This window comes from Pleurodeles waltl, chromosome 5 (genome assembly GCF_031143425.1).
Source record: "Pleurodeles waltl isolate 20211129_DDA chromosome 5, aPleWal1.hap1.20221129, whole genome shotgun sequence".
Taxonomy (NCBI): Eukaryota; Metazoa; Chordata; class Amphibia; order Caudata; family Salamandridae; genus Pleurodeles; species Pleurodeles waltl.
This window is the reverse complement of record NC_090444.1, coordinates 115,307,729-115,334,513: the sequence shown is the minus strand read 5'-3', so window position 1 is coordinate 115,334,513 and position 26,785 is coordinate 115,307,729.

Sequence of the window (26,785 nt, the reverse complement as noted above, 5' to 3'; positions counted from 1 at the left end):
GCCAGCGGACGGAAACAGTATTTCCATCCGCTGGCCCAGCGGACAAGTCACATCAACATTGCAGCAGGGTCGTAATAGAGCCAGCGGCAATGTTGATGTGCAGCGGGTGCAGCAGCACCCGTCGGGCATTTCATTGCCTGAAATTCGGGCAGTGAAATGCGCGATGGGGCTGTGCCTGGGGGCCCCTGCACTGCCCATGCCAAATGCATGGGCAGTGCAGGGGCCCCCAGGGGCACCCCGAGTCCCCCTTACCGCCAGCCTCTCCATGGCAGTGTTTACCGCCGTGGACAGGCTGACGGTTGGGGACTCATAATCCCCAGGGCAGCAGTGCTTGCCCTGTGGATTATGACCGCCAGGCAGAAGCCTGGCTGTATGTTGGAGGGGTCGGCGGTATGGCCGTGGCTAATGCACCACGGTCATAATAGCTGGCGGAACACCGCCAGCCTGTTGGCGGTGCTACCACCAGCTTACCGCCGGCCACCAGGGTCGTAATGAGGCCCATAATTTGGTTATGTGGAGAAACAGGGATGAATCATGCATCTTCAGGTTTCACGTTGTGCAGCTTGGCCACCAGATGTATATGGTTTGCTTCCCTATACCCACCTTACCACCAACCACCTCCACCCCCAAACACCAACCACATGCATGGGCCTCCGCCACATCCCTGACCATACATTTTTACCCCTGGGAAAATGTTTGAGAGTATCCATGGTATGAACTTTCAAGCCAGTTGTAGCTACTCCTCTTTATATGAGGCAATATAGGCAATTTGGTACATACTGTATTAATTTGACATAAATGTAGAGTCATCCTTTAATTACCCAACATGTTATGAAGTAGTAAACTCTTCTGAGCCATATCCGAGCATATGGAGATGAGTGATAACAGGGATATTAGACACACACCACACACTACTGACATATCATCCAATATTTCAGAAGCATGAATAGTTTGTGAAATCCTTATGAAGTACCATCTGCCCAGTATGTGGTGTCTGACCAAATGTCACTCCCATCTGTGGAGCAGAGATTGCTGTAGTAAATGTTTTTCCGGCCAACCTCATGTGGCCTGAAATGATATGAGTGTATTTAGTTTACATTCAAGTTGGCACATGTTATGTACCACGTTTCCTAGTTCAGTTCTCATGTTTGAGAGTATTAATGGATCCTATGTAAAATATCTACGGATTGTTGTATCACAATGTAGTAGAAGGGACCCTCTTTAGGCCATATTTATGTACCAGTTGGTGCTTGTGAAATGGATTGACGTTGCCTCCCTGCAAGTGAAAGGACCTCTGCTCCAGTGTGTGATCCTACACTGGTTGTATGTGGCAATGAAAATGAGACGTCAACAGATAATACCAACAAATGATGATTACATACAACAAATTACACATTTGCTCAATTGTGTCTAAAAGACAACAGTGATGGTTACTAACTCAGGCACGTTTTCTAATGCTACATACCAGTGTAAAATGAAATCACCAGTAGTGATGGGCCACAGTTTGTGAATGAGACAGTGGATGTTACCATACTTTTCACAAAGGATTCTAGGACGTTTAGTGCAATAGACAAAATGAGACACATGAGAGTCTAACTCACTATTGATATCTGAGCGACCTTGGACTGACTTCCATAGTCACATTTGCAACATATCATACACTTTAAGCATTCTAAGTCATTGTTTAATTCTTCACATATTACCTGGCACCACATTAAGTTCATCAGTCACATCAGCCCATGTAGCAGTTGGGAGTGCATGGTGGAGAGAACGTCCCTCCCAAGTGGTGTGAGTCGGAGGTGGGTTCCAGTTGGTCCACCAAGGAGAGTTCTGAACACCTCTATCCTGGTGAACTTCTCCTTCACCCGCCTCTGCTCATCCTGCCACGTCTTCCTTATGTCAGTGACAGTCCGGATGTCCTCTCCCCAATGCAGTAACAGCAGTTGCCAACTGCTGCCATAGGGGTGCTATTGGGCTGCCTTCTGTGTTGCACTGGTGTGGTAGGATGGAAGGCCATGCAACTTTTTGTAGTTTCCGACTACAAAGTTGACTTGGAAGTCTCATCCTCTCTGTATTTCTTCTTCCTCCTCAAAGGTAGCATGGTATAAGATTATCCAGGCACAGAGCAGGCAGGTGCAGTGTTGGTGTAGAAAGACCAGAGCCTTTAATGTGTGCTGCTTTTATGTGGTTTGTAGTGTAGGGTTGCAGGTGGTATTAATTGTCTGCAGGTGTTTGAGATTAAAATTTCCGGCCCAAGTGGGGAGTCTCCGCCTCGAGTGCGGAGATTCCGCCACAAGGGTGTACTGAATAACCGTCCCAAGTGCGGACATAAAGATACTACTCATAACTTACCTTTGTGAATACCAAAAGGCGTAAACTTAGACTTTTGGTCTAAGTTTACCTTTGTTTCTTTGCAGCATATGATAGTTTAAAATCTAACAGAGTGGTCTTTTCAAGGCAGCAAGAACATATAAAATAGACATAGTCAAATGGCTCGCAGCTGGGGGTAGAGAACACAACCAATATTTGGTTTTCATTTTTGCAAAAAAATGTGTCTTGGAAAACCCAGCCTTCTTAGCAAAATGCACTGACTGTCACAATAGGTAAATGCTTATTCATACTTGCATATATGTGTAGGTTTCCCTAGAATGTATGAGACAGATGTACCCCCACTGCATCTGCATGAAATTGAACGTTTTTCTCCTAATAATTTAGCATTCTTTTGAGCCGTTGATGGGAAGTCCATGAAAGCAGCGAGGTTGGAATTGAACGCATAAAACCTATGGAGAAATTCTGAGAAGTGATTACCACTTACCGGGGGCACTCACAGTATCTGTGCCACAGGTAGTTTTTCAGAAATTGAAAGTAAGAGTTCAATGATTTTCTGTTTATATGTCTATTGAACTCTTGGATAAATTATGTATTTCTCAGGAAGAAGTTATCAGCTATGGGACTGTGTGTTCAATATCTTTCAGTTAACTAGAAGATAGGGCACACTGTCAATAGATGAACAAAACTATCTGCAGTTTTGCAAAAGTTCAAAACATGCAGTTTAAATTGAGAGGCAATTTGCATTATAAATCAGGAGGCTTACTATTGGCTTGTAATAGAGGCTCACAGGTGTGGGAAAGAGATCAGGATGTGGACCTGGTATCAAGGATGCACCTCTTGTATTGTTTGTCTGCCAGTTTTAAATGTTTTTAGACTCTTACATTTGTACAGGCATCTTTTGTAAAGGTAATATTAGAAAAGTGCAGGTAGTAATGACGTATTTGTACTCCACATCCTTTGTAAATGTTTGTTGTCTTCTGTTTTGTTTTTTTAACTTCATTTTTTAACATTGTTATTTTCCCAGTTGATGCACTGTTGAGGATTAGGCATTTTATTGTTGTTTATGTAATTATTGAGTTGAACTTAAACTAGTTACACATAGCACTTGAATAACTGGGTCTGCAGTAGATCTAAGGGCATATGGCTAGATGACCACAAACACAATTACTACGTGTAAAAGTGCTCAGACGTATGGGAACCAGTCCTTCTGTCTTCAGGAAGTACTGTAATGCATAAGGAAGTGATCCATGATGTCTTCTAACACCTCGGCAAGATGCTGAGCTCTTTGCATCAAGAACCCACAGTTTCTTATAGAACCCTCAGCATAACCCCATTTCTTTATTGGGTTCATAAAAACGCAATGTGTTTTTTACTCCAACATCCGGTAGATATAAGTCATAGAAGCATGATCACCTCCCACCAGATCCAGTAAGGAATGATGCTTTGAGTACAGAACACACAAGGGAGCCTTTTTACTAAGCCATTTTGGGAATGTAAAACAGTACTCAAGTAGTACTCAGTTACGTACTCTTACATGCCTTTGAGAATTATCCTCATCGCATCTAAAATGCGAATAAGATAGGATTAGTCATGGACTATACATATACAGTTAGTACTCATAGAAAGGACTATTCCCTCTTTGCATTTTACTAATAGGGACATTTGTCTGATTCACCAAGGCAGGTATGAGCATGTAAAAGAGTACTACTGTAGTATTATTTCCCAAACTCCTAAATGCTTTTGTGAAGCACCTTCAATGTCCTTGGCAAGCATTACAGAGAGGCAAAAGTGTGGCCAATATCCCACCTGGTGGTACATGCACATCCATAGGAATTAAATTAATCCAAATGAAGTGCCAGCCTCACTAGGCAAATGTCCAGAAGTGAAACTCTGGCATTTGCCAATGCTCCCAAGGTTCATACACAGATACCATTGCATCGCCATCTTCAGCATGCCATTCCTGCCTTGATGGCCATGCTGGATCATTAAGTAGACTGTTCCCCACTCTAAACACTGCATAGACCATCTTTAAAATGGCTCTTCTCAGCAAATAGACCCATTATGGACATTATTTCAATAGAGATTGAGAGTAGCTTACTGAGCTTTCATTGATCTCTACAATGTGGGCCAACTCTCACTAGACAATGCTAGACACATAGCCCAGCAGCAGCTACAGATGCCACAAGATGAATTTGATGGTGTTGTACTGCTGATCGCAGATTGCACCACACCTCCCTAGACTAGCCTTTTCCTGAAGGGATAGAAACTCCAACAACCCTGGAGCTCCTGTTTATTTCTCATTGGCATTTGTTCTTATCTGGACTCGCTACATTACATCAGTGCTGTCCACCTGCAAGTCTCACACAGGCAATACCAGTATCCTTGAATCTCTGCAGACCGAAGACTGCCCGCACCCTCACATCCTCCTACGTACCCTATACCTATTGTCAAAATACATGTAAGTGAAGTTCAACATACCAGATTGATACCTACATCTAGATACTTACCTTTATAATATTTTCAGAATGTTTTGATTGACACCTGTTTATACTTACCTCCATAGTATTAAATACTTATCTGTATTTATTTACCTTCATAATATTCTCATAATATGTTTGTTGTCGATATTCTTGCTACAATATTTTTGTGGCATGATATTCATGACTGTATTCCTACTAAACCTGTTGTTAGTACAACTTCTTTGCTGTTTGGGTCATACGAAAGCTCAAGTGCAAGATGTTTTAGGTAAGCAACCCAGGAGACTTCTTTGACATCTCTGATGGAGTAAAAGCCAAAACTTTTCCTCCATCCCACATTCTGACCTTGTACCTGGACCCGGCAGCCATACAAATTGTGCATCAACTTTTTGAGAATGGAAAGGAATTTTGTATACCAACCTATGTACTTATAGACCGGTTAGCAAATTTCTAAATCATAGTGGTTCACAGTTCGACCTACCTCATTAATATGCATGAGGCAAGTCACAAATTGTGACCCGGTATGACTGGCTAGAGTCACAGGCATGGTGGTCTGCTCGGGTCAGCAGAGCACAATGCCTGGGATTGCTTTTCAATGAAGCAATCTTTTTTTTTTAAATGCAGCCCATTTTTTCTAATAGGAAAATGAGACACAATTAAAAAAAATACAAAGTTACAGAAACCTTTTTAGGAGTATCCCTGTTCCTAAAACACATTTTTATGTCCACATTTTCAAAGGGGAATGGATTCCCCTGGCAAATCCTTACAGTGCGCGAATGACATACCACCAATTTGGAGGTAAAATATTGTTTTGCAACTGGATTTCAGTTGTAAAACATTAATATATCTTTTAAGGAATCGGTATTTCGGAGGGATGCCCTTAACATGCTCCTTCGAAATAGCGATTTGTTATTGTTTACTTAACCATTTAAATGATTTGGAAATGTTTTCCTGAATCATTAACTGGGCTAGTAAATTACAAAAAGTGTTTCAGAGGTTGCAAACCCTGAGATTTATTAAATTTGAGTGTTTGTGATTGTTAAAACATTTTGTAAATCAGGCACTTTAAACCCTTCCAGAGAAGGAGAATAACATCTTAAAGAATATCTGGAGAAGCACATTCAGTACAGATGTGCCCATCCCTCTCAGTCACCTGCTGCGTATCAGCTGTTTCTTGTGCAAAGGGGGCAGTGAATCCATGACCACACCATGAGCAAGATAACCATAGAGGATAGGCACTGCTGTGATTGTGCTGATATTGGGCACAGTCAAAACTTCATCTTGGCTGAAAAATGAGACTTCAATGGGCTGGTCAGTTGGCTCACAGGACAAGAATAGAAAACTCTTGTTGACAAAATTCTATTTATGCAAATATCAGGTTGTGCCATAGGACCTTAAGAACCTGCTACTCCATAATACTTTATCTATGTATTATCCTGCAAGAATACATAGATACATTTTATATTGTCTATTTTGAATAACTTTTTTCATTTTTAGGTTTCCCCGACAGGACGCTTGGTGCATGCTTGCGAAATCTCTTGTAACGAAAAAAAAAAAAATGTTAAAAGAGGCTTAGAGTCCGCCCGTTACGTGACCTTTACTTACTATTGGTTGGCTCCCGCGTCACTATTGTTTCCTTTCTTCTTGTTGGTCAGCGCCTCCTCCTGTCACCAGCTTCCTGTGGCCAGTGCCCATCCACTGGCCATGAACTTGTAGAGGCACTTTATTTTTTTCCAGTGTCTGCATTCCAGTTTGTTGCACTCCCATTCCTCCCACCACCTCATTCCCATTGCTGCATGTCCCTTCTTTGTTCGTTGCTTGCCCCTCCCTCCCACCACCTCACTTCCGTTGTTGTATTTCCTTTCCCTTCTTGCCCTTTCTTCACCTAATAAACGACTTTTAGCAAATGTACACTCATTAGGAACCCTGCCCTATCTAATAAATGGACCCAAATGTCCCCACATAAATGTACCTGCATGCATATAAACACACATACATATGCAAACGTAAATACACAACAGCACGAAAGTACAGGCACACCCACAATGCATTCACGCACACATTCACACGCCTGCACACACATCAAACACACATGTACACAATACGCACAGACACAAAACACACAAACACATAAAGACGTATGTATGAAAACTGGCAAATGAAGGGCTTCCATTACAAACTTACATGAATATATTTAGAGCTCTCTGTGATTTTGCAAGATTTTTTTTTATAGTCACATAGAATAGGTTACCTGGAGCTGAAAGGCACAGGGGCTCTCCAAATAAATTCCTAACCCCCCAGGAGAAACCGTAATCCTGCAGTCACCACATGTGACATTTCTCATACGTGCCGCACCCGTGAGAACTCTGCATGTGGTGCATTTACTTTTTGTTATTGTGAGTTGTGCCTCCCGTTAACATGAGTGACTTTCCCGTTGACATGCGTGACATTGAAGTCTGTTTTCACCAGAGTAATGTTGCTCCTAGTATAATAATATTAATGCACAACACTCAAAAATGCTGAGGATGCCTTTAATTCTAATTTTTGATTGAGTTTAGACCCCTGGGTGTACTGTGCTAGGAAGAAAAATAGGAGACTTGTTTTTTCTGATAACTGCTTTTTTCTGAAATCATTAAAGGACTACTGTCAAGCATTGGCCAAGCTAATAGGTTTCACATATGGGTTTTTACAATGTTTTTTTACATGTTCCACAGAAGCTGAGCGGCTAAAAAAAAGCGCTATGACCCTGCCAGCCTTGTCCGCATAGCAAAACATATTGGCTTTGCCAGAGCTTGTTATGTCATGGAACGTTTTGTGAAAAAGTAAAGCGTAATATCTGCTGTGGTTGTCAATAGGCGGCACCGGCACTTGTTTTATGGAACCACAACTTAGGCCCAGATTTATACTTTTTGACGCAAATCAGCGCCAGGGCAGATTTGCGTCAAAAAGTTTACCGCCGGCTAACGCCATTCAAACGCGCCAGCCGGGCGCTTTATTTATGGAATGACGTTAGCCGGCGCTGCGGCTTGGTTAGCGTCAAAATTAATGACGGTAACTGGGCAGCGGAGGCGAAGGGAAGACTGGGGGTTGTGCGCCAAAGAATGGTGCAAGTCAGGTTAGAGTAAAAAATATTGGCTCTAACCTGACTTGCGCCATTTTTTGATGCAGAACCCCAATGGAAGTGACTCCTGTCTTAGCAAAGAAAGGAGTCATTCCCCCCTGCCCAATGGCCATGCCCAGGGGACTGCTGTCCCCTGGGCATGGCCATTGGGCACAGTGGCATGTAGGGGGGCCCAAGTTAGGCCCCCCATGCCACTTAAAAAATATATATATACATAATTACCTGCACTTACCATTGATGAGTCCCCCCATCCATGGGTGTCCTCCAGGGGTGGGCGAGGGTGGCAGGGGGTGTCCCTGGGTGCAGTGAACGGCACCTGTGGACTGCTTCCATGGTCTCCCACCATGGAAATGAGCCCACAGGTCCCTTAACGCCTGCCCTGACCCAGGCGTTAAAAAACGGCGCAAATCTGGCTGGGTGCCTTGTTTTAAGGCCCGCCTCCTCCTGTCCGTCATTTTGACGCCAGAGGATAAATAAGACGTACATGCCTTAGAGTTATTTTTTGCACGGGAACGCCTACCTTGCAGGTCATTAGCGCAAGGTAGGTTTTCATGCCCAAAAATTGACTCAAACTCCATAACTTTGGTGCTGGACGGGTCTAGCGCCAAAGTATAAATATGGAGTTAAGTTTGTGCCGAATTTTCGTAAAATAAATGATGCAAATCTGGCGCAAACAGAGTATAAATATGGGCTTTCATTTTTATCATCTGACTGTAACCCTGGGCACGAGAGAGGGAAAGGCAGAATAGAGAAGAGGAAGGAAGAGAAAGATAGAAACAAAATAAAAATGAGAAGCAGGGAGGAAAAAGAAATTGCAAACATCAGATATAGAGAGTGAAGAAGTGTAGGGTGGTGGAAGAAAGAGGCGTGAAATGTAATCAAGACTAGTCAGCCTTGGTATTCTGCAACCCTGCATTTGGCAGCACCAGGGCTCTAGACTTGTGATAAAAACATTTATTATTTACAAATTAGGCTTAATTTGGGCTCTCTACAACATACTCTGGCAACGCAAACTAATTGCTAGAGAAGAGGCATACCAGTGAATTCTAAAGACAATACCATTTTTGTGTTTTGTTAAATAATTCGGGGAATTTACATGGACTAGAACAATGTCCAAGCAGTGTTGAACTGACCTCAACCAGGCTGTTTTTGGGGCAACAATGTTTTGATGATAAACAAATTGTGCTTGCGAGTTTATTTACAGCTTCACAGTAGTAGCCCCATTTGACTGACAATTTCTCAAAGGGGCACAATTTGACTGTACCCCAAAATCTGAGGAAGCCTTTCTGAAGAAATGGGTGTCACAAAGTAAGTTGAAATCAGGATATAGTTTATCCTCACATTAGGAGAAATCCAGCTCAGCAGCAGACCAGTCTGCCATCCAGCACCAGAAGCCACCCAATTCAATTCCCACTGTTCTAAAATGAAACTCTAGCTGTCCCCAGCCTGCTCAGAGGCAGACAGACATAATGCACAGAACACAACGATTTCTCTTTCTAAATTCAGTGGCACCGTTTTTCCAACATGCCAACCCATTCTTACCCTCTGGAACCAACTTACTAGCCATGGCAGCCCCAACTCCAGCCACACCTCCTAGAACACCACCTGCTTCTATCCAGAGATTTCCATCGTTCAACTCTTTCCTTTGCAACCCCAGGCACCAGACACTGATATTGCATTAAGATTCCAGATCCTTTTATGCCACCCTCATTTGCCTAGCTGAATACTTCCACCACCTTAACTGGCACAGACCATTTCGGGAACCCCTTAACCAGATCAACAGGTAACTTAATACAAACCCATTTGTCAACTCTGGATTGAAGTCATGTAGGCCTTCCTTCCTTAGTATCTATATATTCTTGCGTCATATTCTGGTATTTTTCCACCCTTTCTCTCTGACTTTGTTCAAATTCATAACTCCACTATCACTCTTACAACCTTTAAGCCACCAAGCACAAGTTTGAAACCAGATTTCCTACCTCTCAACAATTCAGACAGAGAAAACCCAGTGACCAATTTAGGAGTGGTTCAGTGCATCAATAAAGTGCCTCCCTTCAAATGAAACTGACTATTTCCCCTCTCTGTTAAATCTTTCCACCTGACCAATTGAACATCTATCTATATATACCTCCACTTCCTTGCTGACAAACTACGGCCCATTATCTGACAAAAATTCCTCTGGTATACTTTCTCTGCAAAAAAATGTCAACAAGAAATCAAGGATGGCTCTAAATGTTACTTTTCCTACCATTGTAACTTTTTGCTATTTTGTAAAGTCATCCACTAACATAAGAGCAAATGCCTCCTTCTTAGGCAGCACCGAAAAAAGACCAACATAGTACCAGAGAACACTTTTTAACACAGTTTGGTGGATTTATCACTGCTAGCACAGGCAGAACACTGCCTCACACAATGATCCAGTAATCTGTCTATACACGACCACCATTAAAACGTTTGTAATATGTTTTTTTGTAGTTCACATACTCAAATGTCCTTCATGTTGTAAATTGAAAGTTCTTTTTCTCAAACCAATCAGCAAAGTTATAGGATCTTCTGTCATTAATACACCATTCTTTCCCATCAGTTCTTAGTTAACTTTAAATACAGTTCCTAAATCTCCTTTAAGTGTATGCTTTTCAAGCCAACTACTCACCAGATATCCACCCATCTGTGCCATTCCTGCATCCTTCTTATATGCCCCTTTCCACTCCTCCTTTGAAAACAAAGATTTTGATTCCTCCTTACCACTTTAAACATGAACATCCTCATTTGTAAATGCTCTTTACACTCACCATCCTCTGCCCTTAAACATGCATCTTATTACAGGGATAAACTTAACATCCAATCTGCTTGTGAATTAACCTGAAATGTACTCTCCAGAGCAGTGCCGTAGCGTGGGGAGTGCAGGGAGGGCTGGCCGCACCGGGCGCAACATCTTGGAAGAGACTAAATCCACGGGTTAGGGGGCGCAAATTAATTGCCTTGCCCCGGGTTAGGGGGCGCAAATTACTTGCCTTGCCCCGGGTGCTGACAACCCACGCTACGCCACTGCTCCAGAGAACTGATAGGAATGTAACCCAGCAGCCACGCATGCTAACCGGGCTGGTAAAGACCTCCCACCACCCAGTGATAACAAATCAACCAATGCTCAAGAAGAAGTAAAGGGAGCCCTTTCTCTTGAGGTCAATCGTCCCATGTTTACTGAAGCTTTGATTGATCTCACACTGCAGATTGAGGCACAGATCCAGTGTCTTAAAAAGGAGAGAAGAGGAGTTTTACATTCCAGTTGGCCAAGTATCGCTTTCTTAGAAATTTGAGAGATGGTTAGGACAGAAGAACTTATGAAAGTAGGGGCCACCAAAAAGACCATTCCACCAGAGGAAAAAGAAGGCCACCAGAAAGGTGATCTTTATTTTTACTATGTTCTTTTAGGTTGTTTTGTGAAGCAATGCATGCACCTGTCTGGAAATGAGTATGCGCATCCCTGGAGACAAGACCCAGGATGAGCATCTCCTAAAAATCTATCTTCGTCACCTCTGCAGAAATGTTTACACATACTCCTGGCCAAAGACAACAGTCCATTCCAGACATTTGCTTTAGTGGATTCTGGGGTCTCCAGCTGCTTTATGGACTAAGCCTTTGTAATTGCAATTGCATTTATACAATGTTTACTACAACTGATGAGGCACAGAAGGGCTTTATGTCAGGCAGCACGCTGCTTATAACCCAGGGTAGGTGGGTAGTCCAGTATTACTGGATATATTGAGTATTGGGATTAGTTTTATGTGGACAAGCAAACCACATTTCTTGAGCTGGATTAAATTAATATGAGTTATTTGTAGTCATTAAAGAGGGTATGCAACACAGTGGTGGGATTAACAGATGAGCTGGAGGAGGTTATCGATTCTTGGGTTGCAGGGGTATGACTTTCAGAGGATGGGAGGTTGTGATCTTGTAAATGTGGTGTCGGCAGTTTGTAGAAATACAATAATAGAAAATAAGGTGAACGTGCATGTAAAAGACTAGATTGAGCTCAGAGCGAGGAGGCATGCAGATATTAGAAGGGAAGGAGAGGGCCATTTTAAAAGAAAAAGGAGAGACAACAATCACAGTTTTTAAGTAAAGGTCAGTTTTTAATGCCAGAATTTAGGGGAATAGAGGATCTTCTCTCGAAAAGATCCTCTTTTTGAGATAGCATGCAATATGGGGATGCAAGACTGTACAAAGAAACAACATTATTTGTTTCTGGAGATAGTTCTATCTAAAATATTATCAGGCACTAGAGTCAGGCAAACACTCTGTCCCCTGCTAGGTTACTGCTAGATCACCAATCCAGCCTGGCCAGCTGATGAGCTCATGGGTTGGAAATGAAGCGTAATGGCTGCACGCATATGTAGGGAAATATCAAGAGCTTTAGGCTGCACTCACAGGAAGCTGTACCCTCAATATCATAGCAAAGTAAGAAGATATATGAGGAATGAATACAAATGTTGAAAATGCTAAAGCAGATGTCTTCTGATGTTCATCCTCAAGTTTGGCTCACAAAAATAATTATAAAAGCAAAGTGTTGTCTGTCTGGATGAGTCTGGTTTGCCATGGTACAAGATGGAGGGTTACGACAGCTTCCCCAGACATTGGGACAGTGGAAGTGTATTGCTCTTTGTAGGAGGCTGGACTGGCTTGTAGTGAGTACCAAGGGGTACTTACACCTTGCACCAGGCCCAGTTATCCCTTATTAGTGTATAGGGTGTCTAGCAGCTTAGGCTGATAGATAATGGTAGCTTAGCAGAGCAGCTTAGGCTGAACTAGGAGACGAGTGAAGCTCCTACAGTACCACTAGTGTCATATGCACAATATCATAAGAAAACACAATACACAGATATACTAAAAATAAAGGTACTTTATTTTTATGACAATATGCCAAAAGTATCTCAGTGAGTACCCTCAGTATGAGGTAGCAAATATACACAAGATATATGTACACAATACCAAAATATGCAGTAATAGTATTAGAAAACAGTGCAAACAGTGTATAGTTACAATAGGATGCAATGGGGACACATAGGGATAGGGGCAACACAAACCATATACTCCAAAAGTGGAATGCGAACCACAAATGGACCATAAACCTATGTGACCTTGTAGAGGGTCGCTGGGACTATTAGAAAATAGTAAGGGTTAGAAAAATAGCCCACCCCAAGACCCTGAAAAGTGAGTGCAAAGTGCACTAAAGTTCCCCAAAGGACATAGAAGTCGTGATAGGGGAATTCTGCAGGAAAGACACAAACCAGCAATGCAACAACGATGGATTTCCAGTCGAGGGTACCTGTGGAACAAGGGGACCAAGTCCAAAAGTCACAAGCAAGTCGGAGATGGGCAGATGCCCAGGAAATGCCAGCTGTGGGTGCAAAGAAGCTGCTACTGGACAGTAGAAGCTGAGGTTTCTGCAGGAACGACAAGGGCTAGGAACTTCCCCTTTGGAGGACGGATCCCTCACGCCGTGGAGAGTCGTGCAGAAGTATTTTGCTGAAGAAAGACCGCAAACAAGCCTTGCTAGCTGCAAGTCGTGCAGTTTGTGTTTTTGGATGCTGCTGTGGCCCAGGAGGGACCAGGATGTCGCCAATTGCGTCTGGGGACAGAGGGGGCGTTGAGCAAGACAAGGAGCCCTCTCAGAAGCAGCCAGCACCCGCAGAAGTGCCAGAATACGCACTACAAAGTGGAGAGAAACGGTGCTCACCCTAAGTCGCACAAAGGAGTCCCACGTCGCCGGTGGACAACTTAGGAGGTCGTGCAATGCAGGTTAGAGTGCCGTGGACCCAGGCTGGACTGTGCACAAAGGATTTCTGCCAGAAGTGCACGGAGGCCGGAGTAGCTGCAAAAGTCACGGTTCCCAGCAATGCAGTCTGGCGTGGGGAGGCAAGGACTTACCTCCACCAAACTTGGACTGAAGAGTCACTGGACTGTGGGAGTCACTTGGACAGAGTTGCTGGATTCAAGGGACCTCGCTCGTCGTGCTGAGAGGAGACCCAGGGTATCGGTGATGCAGTTCTTTGGTGCCTGCGGTTGCAGGGGGACGATTCCGTCGACCCACGGGAGATTTCTTCGGAGCTTCTAGTGCAGAGAGGAGGCAGACTACCCCCACAGCATGCACCACCAGGAAAGCAGTCGAGAAGGCGGCAGGATCAGCGTTACAGAGTTGCAGTAGTCGTCTTTGCTACTTTGTTGCAGTTTTGCAGGCTTCCAGCGCGGTCAGCAGTCGATTCCTTGGCAGAAGGTGAAGAGAGAGATGCAGAGGAACTCGGATGAGCTCTTGCATTTGTTATCTAAGGAATCCCCAAAGACAGAGACCCTAAATAGCCAGAAAAGAGGGTTTGGCTACTTAGGAGAGAAGATAGGCTAGCAACACCTGAAGGAGCCTATCAGAAGGAGTCTCTGACATCACCTGCTGGCACTGGCCACTCAGAGCAGTCCAGTGTGCCAGCAGCACCTCTGTTTCCAAGATGGCAGAGGTCTGGAGCACACTGGAGGAGCTCTGGGCACCTCCCAGGGGAGGTGCAGGTCAGGGGAATGGTCACTCCCCTTTCCTTTGTCCAGTTTCGCGCCAGAGCAGGGCTGAGGGGTCCCTGAACCGGTGTAGACTGGCTTATGCAGAAATGGGCACCATGTGTGCCCATGAAAGCATTTCCAGAGGCTGGGGGAGGCTACTCCTCCCCTGCCTTCAGACCATTTTCCAAAGGGAGAGGGTGTAACACCCTCTCTCAGAGGAAGTCCTTTGTTCTGCCATCCTGGGCCAGGCCTGGCTGGACCCCAGGAGGGCAGAAGCCTTTCTGAGGGGTTGGCAGCAGCAGCAGCTGCAGTGAAACCCCGGGAAAGGCAGTTTGGCAGTACCCAGGTCTGAGCTACAGACCTGTGGGATCATGGGATTGTGCCAACTATGCCAGGATGGTATAGAGGGGGCAATTCCATGATCATAGACATGTTACATGGCCATATTCGGAGTTACCATTGTGAAGCTACATATAGGTAGTGACCTATATGTAGTGCACGCGTGTAATGGTGTCCCTACACTCACAAAGTCCGGGGAATTGGCCCTGAACAATGTGGGGGCACCTTGGCTAGTGCCAGGGTGCCCTCACACTAAGTAACTTAGCACCCAACCTTTACCAGGTAAAGGTTAGACATATAGGTGACTTATAAGTTACTTAAGTGCAGTGTAAAATGGCTGTGAAATAACGTGGACGTTATTTCACTCAGGCTGCAGTGGCAGGCCTGTGTAAGAATTGTCAGAGCTCCCTATGGGTGGCAAAAGAAATGCTGCAGCCCATAGGGATCTCCTGGAACCCCAATACCCTGGGTACCTCAGTACCATATACTAGGGAATTATAAGGGTGTTCCAGTAAGCCAATGTAAATTGGTAAAATTGGTCACTAGCCTGTTAGTGACAATTTGAAAGAAATGAGAGAGCATAACCACTGAGGTTCTGGTTAGCAGAGCCTCAGTGAGACAGTTAGTCATAACACAGGTAACACATTCAGGCACACTTATGAGCACTGGGGCCCTGACTAGCACGGACCCAGTGACACATACAACTAAAACAACATATATACAGTGAAAAATGGGGGTAACATGCCAGGCAAGATGGTACTTTCCTACACAACCCCCCCCCCCCAAACGAAGGACAATAAGACTAGCCATGACCTGATGAGTCTTCATTGTCTAAGTGGAAATATCTGGAGAGTCCATCTGCATTGGAGTGGCTACTCCCAGGTCTATGTTCCACTGTATAGTCCATTCCCTGTAGGGATATGGACCACCTCAATAATTTAGGATTTTCACCTTTCATTTGTTTTAGCCAAAGTAGAGGTTTGTGGTCTGTCTGAACAATGAAGTGAGTGCCAAACAGGTATGGCCTCAACTTCTTCAGTGCCCAGACCACAGCAAAGGCCTCCCTCTCAATGGCAGACCAACGCTTTTCTCTAGGGGTCAACCTTCTACTAATAAAAGCAACAGGTTGATCCTGGCCCTCAGAATTAAGTTGTGATAGGACTGCCCCTACTCCTAATTCAGATGCATCAGTCTGGACATAGAATTTTTTAGAGTAACAAGGGCTTTTCAGGACAGGTGCAGAGCACATGGCCTGCTTCAGCTCCTCAAAAGCTTTCTGACAGCTAGCTGTCCACAATACCTTTTTAGGCATTTTCTTGGATGTGAGGTCATTAAGAGGGGCTGCAATGGAGCCATAGTTCTTAATGAACCTTCTGTAATACCCAGTGAGGCCTAAAAAGGCTCTCACCTGGGTCTGAGTAGTAGGGGGAACCCAATCTATAATAGCTTGGATTTTCCCCTGAAGTGGTGCAATCTGGTCTCCACCAACCAGGTGTCCCAGATAAACCACCTTCCCCTGCCCTATCTGGCACTTTGAAGCCTTGATAGTGAGGCCTGCCTTTTGCAGGGCCTCCAAAACTTTCCATAGGTGGACCAGGTGATCATCCCAACTGGAGCTAAAGACAGCTATATCGTCCAGATATGCTGCACTAAAAGCTTCCAGCCCTTGCAGGACTGTATTCACCAACCTCTGAAAAGTGGCAGGTGCATTTTTCAATCCAAAAGGCATTACTGTGAATTGGTAATGTCCTCCTATGGTTGAAAATGCAGTTTTTGCTTTTGCATCTTCTGATAATTTGATCTGCCAATACCCTGCAGTCAAGTCAAAAGTGCTTAGATACTTGGCAGATGCCAGCGTATCTATGAGCTCATCTGCCCTGGGTATAGGGTGAGCATCAATTTTGGTTACCTGGTTGAGACCTCTGTAGTCAACACAAAACCGCATTTCCTTCTTTCCATCCTTGGAATGAGGTTTTGGTACAAGTACCACAGGCGAAGCCCATGGACTTTCAGAGTGCTCAACCACTCCCAGTTCTAACATTTTCTGCACCTCTTGCTTTATGCAGTCTCTGACATGGTCAGGCTGCCTATAGATTTTACTTTTGACAGGCAAGCTGTCTCCAGTATCTATAGTGTGCTCACACCAAGAAGTGGTACCTGGCACAGTAGAGAAGAGTTCAGAAAACTGACCCAAGAGATTTATGCAATGGTATTTCTGCTCAGCAGTGAGACAATCAGCCAACACTACACCTTCCACTAGAGCATCTTGCTCTGTGGAAGAGAAGAGATCAGGGAGAGGGTCACTCTCTTCTTCCTGTCCCTCATCAGTTGCCATGAGCAGGGTGAGATCAGCCCTGTCATAGTAGGGTTTAAGGCGATTGACATGGAGCAGTGCCTAAGTCAACTAAGTAGGTGACTTCACCCTTCTTTTCAACAATTATGTGGGGTCCACTCCATTTATCTTGGAGTGCTCTTGGGGCCACAGGCTCCAAGACCCACACTTTCTGCCCTGGTTGGTACTGAACCAAAACAGCCATCTGGTCATGCCATTGCTTTTGGAGCTCTTGGCTGGCCTGAAGGTTTTTACTGGCCTTTTTCATGTACTCAGCCATCCTTGATCTGAGGCCAAGTACATAATCCACTATATCTTGCTTTGGAGCTTTTAAAGGTTGTTCCCAACCCTCCTTGACAAGTGTTAGTGGACCCCTCACAGGGTGTCCAAACAGGAGTTCAAAGGGGCTGAAGCCCACTCCTTTTTGGGGTACCTCCCTGTAGGCAAAAAGGAGGCATGGTAAAAGGATATCCCATCTCCTGCGGAGTTTTTCAGGGAGTCCCATAATCATGCCTTTCAGAGTTTTGTTAAATCTCTCCACCAGTCCATTTGTTTGTGGATGATAGGGTATAGTGAACTTGTAGGTCACACCACACTCCTTCCACATGGCCTTTAAGTAAGACATGAAATTACTTCCTCTGTCTGATACCACCTCTTTTGGGAAGCCCACCCTGGAAAATATTCCCAGGAGGGCCTTTGCCACTGCAGGTGCTGTAGTGGTCCTTAGAGGAATAGCTTCAGGATATCTTGTGGCATGGTCCACTACCACCAAGATAAACCTATTGCCTGAAGCAGTAGGAGGGTCAAGGGGGCCAACTATGTCAACCCCTACCATTTCAAAGGGAACCCCAACCACAGGCAGTGGAATAAGGGGTGCCTTTGGAGTGCCACCTGTTTTGCCACTGGCTTGACAGGTTTCACAGGACTTGCTAAATTCTTTTGTGTCCTCTGACATTCTAGGCCAATGAAACAAGGGAACAAGTCTGTCCCAAGTTTTCATTTGTCCCAAATGTCCAGCTAGGGGAATGTCGTGGGCTAGAGTTAGGAGGAACTTTCTGTACTCCTGAGGAATCACTAACCTCCTGGCAGTTCCAGGTTTAGGATCCCTTGCTTCAGTGTACAAGAGGTTGTCCTCCCAGTAAACTCTGTGAGAGTCACTGACATCCCCATTAGCTTGTTTGACAGCTTGCTGTCTTAGACCCTCTAGTGTGGGACAGGTATGCTGTGCCACACTCAGCTCCTCCCTGGCAGGCCCCCCTTCACCCAAAAGCTCAGCAGTGTCTGCTTCCAGCTCCTCTGGTGTAGGTTCTGCACAGGGTGGAAATTCTTCTTCCTCAGAAGTAGAATCCACTGTAGAGGGAGGGATAGTAGGAAGTGTTTTACTTCTACTAGCCCTAGCTTTAGGGAGCATTTGGTCCATTGTTCCAGGATCCAAGTCACCCTGTCCTTTTTGCTTTTTGGCCTGAGCCCTGGTTAAAGCAAAAATATGCCCTGGGATGCCCAGCATTGCTGCATGGGCCTCCAACTCCACATCTGACCAAGCTGATGTCTCAAAATCATTTCCTAGTAGACAGTCTACAGGTAAATCTGAGGCTACCACAACTTTCTTTGGACCAGTAACCCCCCCCCCAGTTGAGATTTACAACAGCCATGGGGTGCCTAAGTGTGTTGTTGTGAGCATTGGTTACTTGGAACTGGTGACCAAGTAGGTGTTGTTCAGGGTGGACCAGTTTCTCTATTACCATTGTAACACTGGCACCAGTGTCCCTGTAGGCCTGAACCTCAACACCATTTATTAGGGGTAGCTGCTTGTACTTATCCATGTTAAGGGGACAAGCAACTAAGGTGGCTAAATCAATAGCCCCCTCAGAGACTAACACAGCCTCTGTGGTCTCTCTAACAAGACCAACCCCAACTAAGTTACCAAAAGTGAGCCCAGCTACTCCCTTGGATTGGCTATTAGTAGGTTTGCTCCCACCACCACTGCTATTAGTAGGGACACTAGGTGTAGCAGTAGGGGTTGTAGTGGTAGGAGGCTTGGTGCTTTTCTTTGGACAACTGGGATCTGTTGTCCAATGGCCTTTTATTTTACATAAATAGCACCATGGTTTCTTTTCTTTGTTTTGATTAGAAGAGGATTTGGGCCCACCACCCCCACCAGAGTGTTTTTGTGGGCCTGATGAAGACTCATTTTTAGATTTGTCCCCACCCTTGTCAGAAGACTTACCATCCTTCTTCTTGTTGCCATCTTTGTCACCCCCTGTATGAACTTTTCTGTTCACCCTTGTTCTGACCCATTTGTCTGCCTTTTTTCCCAATTCTTGGGGAGAGGTCAGATCAGAGTCTACCAGGTACTGGTGCAACAAATCAGACACACAGTTATTAAGTATATGCTCTCTCAGGATCAAGTTATACAGGCTTTCATAATCAGTAACTTTACTGCCATGTAACCACCCCTCCAAGGCCTTCACTGAATGGTCTATAAAATCAACCCAGTCTTGTGAAGACTCCTTTTTGGTTTCTCTGAACTTCATCCTGTACTGTTCAGTGGTTAAGCCATAACCATCCAGGAGTGCATTCTTAAGAACTGCACAATTATTGGCATCACTTTCTTTTATAGTAAGGAGCCTGTCCCTACCCTTTCCACTAAATGATAGCCATAGGATAGCAGCCCACTGCCTTTGAGGGACCTCCTGAACAACACAGGCCCTCTCAAGTGCAGCAAACCACTTGTTAATGTCATCCCCCTCCTTATAAGGGGGAACTATCTTGTGCAGATTCCTGGAATCATGCTCTTTTGCAGGATGACTATGGGGAATACTGCTGCTGCCACCATGGGTTTCAAAACCCAGCTTCTGTCTTTCCTTCTCTAGTTCTAAGGACTGTCTATCCAAATACAGCTGTTGCTTCTTGAGCTTCAGTCTGGTTTGTTCCACTCTCAATTTATTGAGCTCCCTTTCTAACAATCTGTCATCAGGGTGGGTGGGAGGGACATGTCTAGAAACAGAAGTATGATGTGAAAGGACAGAAGGAGACCTGTCCCTAACAGAAGGCACCCTAACAGCTTGGCTCACAGAGACATCACTTCTACTATGGTGAGAAGCAATACTCTTACTGAGATGTGAGACCACACTATCTGTATGATGTGACTCAACATTAGTTCCAACTATGCTAGGTTGTCTGCTAGGGGGCAGGCTTGGAAGTTTCCCTCCCACCTCTTTAGCTAGGGGTGCCCCAGAATCAGAGTGGGAACCATCAGCTAACTTTTCAACAGTTGTGCCAGCTCTGGCCTTATCCTGTTCAATAAGCATATTCACTAACAGTTCTCTAGAAGGATTCTTCCTTACACTTAAACCTCTATCTATGCAGAGACTCCTTGCTTCTTTCCAGCTAAAGTTATCATAGGCAAGTTTGGACAGATCAACAGTTTGGCCTGTGCCAGACATTTTAGACAGTGTTTAAGTGACAGAAAAAGTGAAGAAAAGGCTTTTCAGAACTTTTAGAAAGACAGAAAAAAACTTTTTACATTTTTTAGAAAGTTTAGATGTACTTTTCAGCACTTTAGAAAAGAGGTGAGAAAAGAAATGCAAAACTTTTTGGTTAGATGTACATACACTGAACTTGTTTTGTATATTTTTCTCTTATGAAAAGTACAATGACAAAAGTGGTAAGTAGTTACAGAGCACTTATCCCACCACTGCACAACCAATGTAGGAGGCTAGACTGGCTTGTAGTGAGTACCAAGGGATACTTACACCTTGCACCAGGCCCAGTTATCCCTTATTAGTGTATAGGGTGTCTAGCAGCTTAGGCTGATAGATAATGGTAGCTTAGCAGAGCAGCTTAGGCTGAACTAGGAGACGAGTGAAGCTCCTACAGTACCACTAGTGTCATATGCACAATATCATAAGAAAACACAATACACAGATATACTAAAAATAAAGGTACTTTATTTTTATGACAATATGCCAAAAGTATCTCAGTGAGTACCCTCAGTATGAGGATAGCAAATATACACAAGATATATGTACACAATACCAAAATATGCAGTAATAGTATTAGAAAACAGTGCAAACAGTGTATAGTTACAATAGGATGCAATGGGGACACATAGGGATAGGGGCAACACAAACCATATACTCCAAAAGTGGAATGCGAACCACGAATGGACCCCAAACCTATGTGACCTTGTAGAGGGTCGCTGGGACTATTAGAAAATAGTAAGGGTTAGAATAATAGCCCACCCCAAGACCCTGAAAAGTGAGTGCAAAGTGCACTAAAGTTCCCCAAAGGACATAGAAGTCGTGATAGGGGAATTCTGCAGGAAAGACACAAACCAGCAATGCAACAACGATGGATTTCCAGTCGAGGGTACCTGTGGAACAAGGGGACCAAGTCCAAAAGTCACAAGCAAGTCGGAGATGGGCAGATGCCCAGGAAATGCCAGCTGTGGGTGCAAAGAAGCTGCTACTGGACAGTAGAAGCTGAGGTTTCTGCAGGAACGACAAGGGCTAGGAACTTTCCCTTTAGAGGACGGATCCCTCACGCCGTGGAGAGTCGTGCAGAAGTGTTTTCCTGAAGAAAGACCGCAAACAAGCCTTGCTAGCTGCAAGTCGTGCGGTTAGCGTTTTTGGATGCTGCTGTGGCCCAGGAGGGACCAGGATGTCGCCAATGCGTTGAGCAAGACAAGGAGCCCTCTCAAAAGCAGGCAGCACCCGCAGAAGTGCCGGAACAGGCACTACAAAGTGGAGAGAAATGGTGCTCACCCGAAGTCGCACAAAGGAGTCCCACGTCGCCGAAGGACAACTTAGGAGGTCGTGCAATGCAGGTTAGAGTGCCGTGGACCCAGGCTGGACTGTGCACAAAGGATTTCCGCCAGAAGTGCACGGAGGCCGGAGTAGCTGCAAAAGTCGCGGTTCCCAGCAATGCAGTCTGGCGTGGGAAGGCAAGGACTTACCTCCACCAAACTTGGACTGAAGAGTCACTGGACTGTGGGAGTCACTTGGACAGAGTTGCTGGATTCAAGGGACCTCGCTCGTCGTGCTGAGAGGAGACCCAGGGTACCGGTGATGCAGTTCTTTGGTGCCTGCGGTTGCAGGGGGACGATTCCGTCGACCCACGGGAGATTTCTTCGGAGCTTCTAGTGCAGAGAGGAGGCAGACTACCCCCACAGCATGCACCACCAGGAAAGCAGTCGAGAAGGCGGCAGGATCAGCGTTACAGAGTTGCAGTAGTCGTCTTTGCCACTTTGTTGCAGTTTTGCAGGCTTCCAGCGCGGTCAGCAGTCGATTCCTTGGCAGAAGGTGAAGAGAGAGATGCAGAGGAACTCGGATGAGCTCTTGCATTCGTTATCTAAGGAATCCCCAAAGACAGAGACCCTAAATAGCCAGAAAAGAGGGTTTGGCTACTTAGGAGAGAAGATAGGCTAGCAACACCTGAAGGAGCCTATCAGAAGGAGTCTCTGACGTCACCTGCTGGCACTGGCCACTCAGAGCAGTCCAGTGTGCCAGCAGCACCTCTGTTTCCAAGATGGCAGAGGTCTGGAGCACACTGGAGGAGCTCTGGGCACCTCCCAGGGGAGGTGCAGGTCAGGGGAGTGGTCACTCCCCTTTCCTTTGTTCAGTTTCGCGCCAGAGCAGGACTGAGGGGTCCCTGAACCGGTGTAGACTGGCTTATGCAGAAATGGGCACCATGTGTGCCCATGAAAGCATTTCCAGAGGCTGGCCTGCCTTCACACCATTTTCCAAATGGAGAGGGTGTAACACCCTCTCTCAGAGGAAGTCCTTTGTTCTGCCATCCTGGGCCAGGCCTGGCTGAACCCCAGGAGGGCAGAAGCCTGTCTGAGGGGTTGGCAGCAGCTGCAGTGAAACCCCGGGAAAGGCAGTTTGGCAGTACCCAGGTCTGAGCTACAGACCTGTGGGATCATGGGATTGTGCCAACTATGCCAGGATGGTATAGAGGGGGCAATTCCATGATCATAGACATGTTACATGGCCATTTTCGGAGTTACCATTGTGAAGCTACATATAGGTAGTGACCTATATGTAGTGCACGCGTGTAATGGTGTCCCCGCACTCACAAAGTCCGGGGAATTGGCCCTGAACAATGTGGGGGCACCTTGGCTAGTGCCAGGGTGCCCTCACACTAAGTAACTTAGCACCCAACCTTTACCAGGTAAAGGTTAGACATATAGGTGACTTATAAGTTACTTAAGTGCAGTGTAAAATGGCTGTGAAATAACGTGGACGTTATTTCACTCAGGCTGCAGTGGCAGGCCTGTGTAAGAATTGTCAGAGCTCCCTATGGTTGGCAAAAGAAATGCTGCAGCCCATAGGGATCTCCTGGAACCCCAATACCCTGGGTACCTCAGTACCATATACTAGGGAATTATAAGGGTGTTCCAGTAAGCCAATGTAAATTGGTAACATTGGTCACTAGCCTGTTAGTGACAATTTGAAAGAAATGAGAGAGCATAACCACTGAGGTTCTGGTTAGCAGAGCCTCAGTGAGACAGTTAGTCATAACACAGGTAACACATTCAGGCACACTTATGAGCACTGGGGCCCTGACTAGCAGGGTCCCAGTGACACATACAACTAAAACAACATATATACAGTGAAAAATGGGGGTAACATGCCAGGCAAGATGGTACTTTCCTACACTCTTGGTGGAGGTGGAGAGCTGGTGAGGAAGTTGGTGAAAGCTGGTGACAGCTCCCTTTAGAAATGTAGTGTAAGCTTTGTCAGCATGGAGCTGCTGATTAGACTTCCTGAAACAGGGTGCATGGTGAAGGTGCCCTTTAGGTGAGGTTCAGCCTTTTGTCTTTTTGATCACACTTTCAGTTGGCTGATGCAGAGACCTCACACCTCTTTGTGACTCTGTTTTGTTTGGGCCAGGCAGCAGACCTGCTGGTAGGTACTTAACTACACAAAGGTAGTGCCTGGAGAGCAGCCTGGAATGGACATTTAAATGGAGGACCACCCCAAACTCATTCTAATGCAGGAGACAAACAATTCAGTTTTTATACAACTTTAGACAAAAAGGGTCATTACAACCCTGGTGGTCTTCAGACACATCCAAATCGGTGGTCCGACCATTTTGGCTGCGTCTGACCACCACATTACGATCGTGGCGGTTGCGCCACAGTCGGACCGCCAGCACTGCCAATTTTCCTCCACAGGATGGACTGGCGGTGCTGGCGGTCCTAATCCACCAGGGCAGTGCTGCAAGCAGCGCTGCCCTAGGAATTACGACCCTCATCTTCGCCAGTTTTTACATGGCGGTGGAACTGCCATGTGAAGGCTGGTGGAGACGGGGCGCAGGGGGCCCCAGAGGAGCCCCTGCACTGCCCATGCACTTGGCATGGGCAGTACGGTGGCCCTCTGGCCAGCCCCGTCGCGCTGCTTTTCAGACAGTGGACAGCTCGATGGGTGCTGGTGCACCCTACGCACTGCAGCATTGCTGCTGGTGTCAATGTTGTAGGCTGTTTCCCGCTGGGCCACCGGGCGGAAACTGACACAGCGGGAAACTCCTAATGGGGCCTGCAGGAAGGCGGCCGCACTGGCAGAAACCTGATCGCAGGAGTTTGGGGGATGGCCTTTTCCCCCTAAATGACCCCCAAATTGTTTAACGTACAGTGGGACAGAGCATATTAGAGACAAATATTTCTTTGCAAAGTCATTTCCTTCCCTAAAAATGAGAAAACATTGTTCTAGTATGTATATCACCCTTTCTTATAAGACCCAAGTGCACCTTTGGACCAAAACATGGGCACAAGCTCTAAAACACAGTCCTCAATAGTTTGTACTGACGGCCCATAGTACACTGAAACTGGCAGGACTGCCCTTTTCTGCGGGTCATGCTATTTTATTAAATCCTTGTTCTGACAGGCTCTGATTAACCTCCTCATTAAAGATGTAACTGAGGTGCAGAGTGGAAGAGACACAGCTGTGTAAATGAATATTGTTAGTAATTGTGCTTTTAGGAGGCAGCAAAATTCAAATTATGAAAAAAAAGAACCGTAGCCGTCACCAAGCTTGCAGTGCCCCTGAAATGGCAGACACCAGCCAATTTGAGTATTTCCAGATTCAACCGAGGGATTACCAGCCTTTCAGAGGCTTGTTGGCAGATTCCAACATTTCACAGTGTAGGGCTCCGACCTTCCAAATGCAAAGCACAGTTATCCCCTCTCTAGATCTCATATAGAACTAATAGTATTCCACAGTCACAGGTCTGTTAGAATATGTATTCAGGTTTGCTATGGTACTACTAATGGACTGGAACACTGTTCTCAACACCGACACGAACACAGCGAAAGCCTCCCCAAAGCCATCAAGAATTTCATCAATTGGATCACCTCGTGTGCCAACTTCCTGGTCCTCATCAAACACAGGAATACAACAAGATCCAGACCACAAGTCAACTGGTACATGAAAGAACTCAGAACTAAGAAACATCATTTCAAACAAATGGAAAATGAGCTAGGTAGGACAAGGCAGAGAGGACCATGTTCAAATCCATCCTAGGATACTGCCACTAAATGATCCGGACCACCATATGCGTCGCTCCAGTGGACCACATCGATGCCAGCAAAAACAGAGGCAAAGAAATCTTCGTCATTGTGAAAGATTTGGCCTTACCAATCGCCATCTCTAACTTGATCTCCCCCTTGCCGGAGGACCTCTGCAACAATCTCTCTCAATTCTTCAGCAACAAAATCACCACCGTTTATGACAAATTCAACCCAAAGCCAGACCTGACAGACCTTGCCAAATGCATCCCGATCCTATCCAAAGAACCAATGCTAACCACATGGCCCACCAACCATGCAGTCCATAAACTCAGTGGCTCCATCGGTCCCCTGACCCCACCAATGCTTACGCCAGAGGACTGCAACCTAACTGCTCCTTGCTCATGTCCATTCTGAATGCCTCCATCTCTTTTGTTACCTTCTCAGATGCTTGAAAACAAGCAATTGACTTCTTATTGCTGAAAAAGCCCTCTGCAGACCCTCCAATACTCGCCACTACAGACCGATCTCTCTGCTACCATAGCATAACAGACATCTCACTGAATACCTCAATGACTGTCAACTCCTCAGCACCCCCAGTTCTGTTTCAGACCCAACCACACCACAGAAACTGCCTTCATCACCACCATGGCTGACATCTGCAAGACTCTGGACAGAGGAGACATGGTGGCCCTTATCCTCTTGTACCCCTCTGCAGGATTTGACACAGTGTCCGACCCTATCCGCATCCACTGCCTACAAGATATCAGAATCCAAGACCTTGTACACAAATGGATCTTTTATTTCCTAAATGAGTGGCCCAGTTAGTCAGCATGGCACTGTACGTCTCGGACACTCGCAACCTCATCTATGGTGTTTGACAAGGATCCTCCATGAGCCCGACACCCTTCAACGTATACATGATCCCTCTATCAAGCATCATCTGGTCTCACAACATCAACATCCTTTCCTACGCCAATGGCACACAACTCATTCTCTTCTTCATGGGCATGACACCGAGTATCCAAATCATAATCAATGCCTGCATGCAAGAAATCGCTCACTGGATGATGACCAACTATGTAAAGGTGAGCGCCGACAAGACTGAATCTTCGGTAGGAGCACATCAC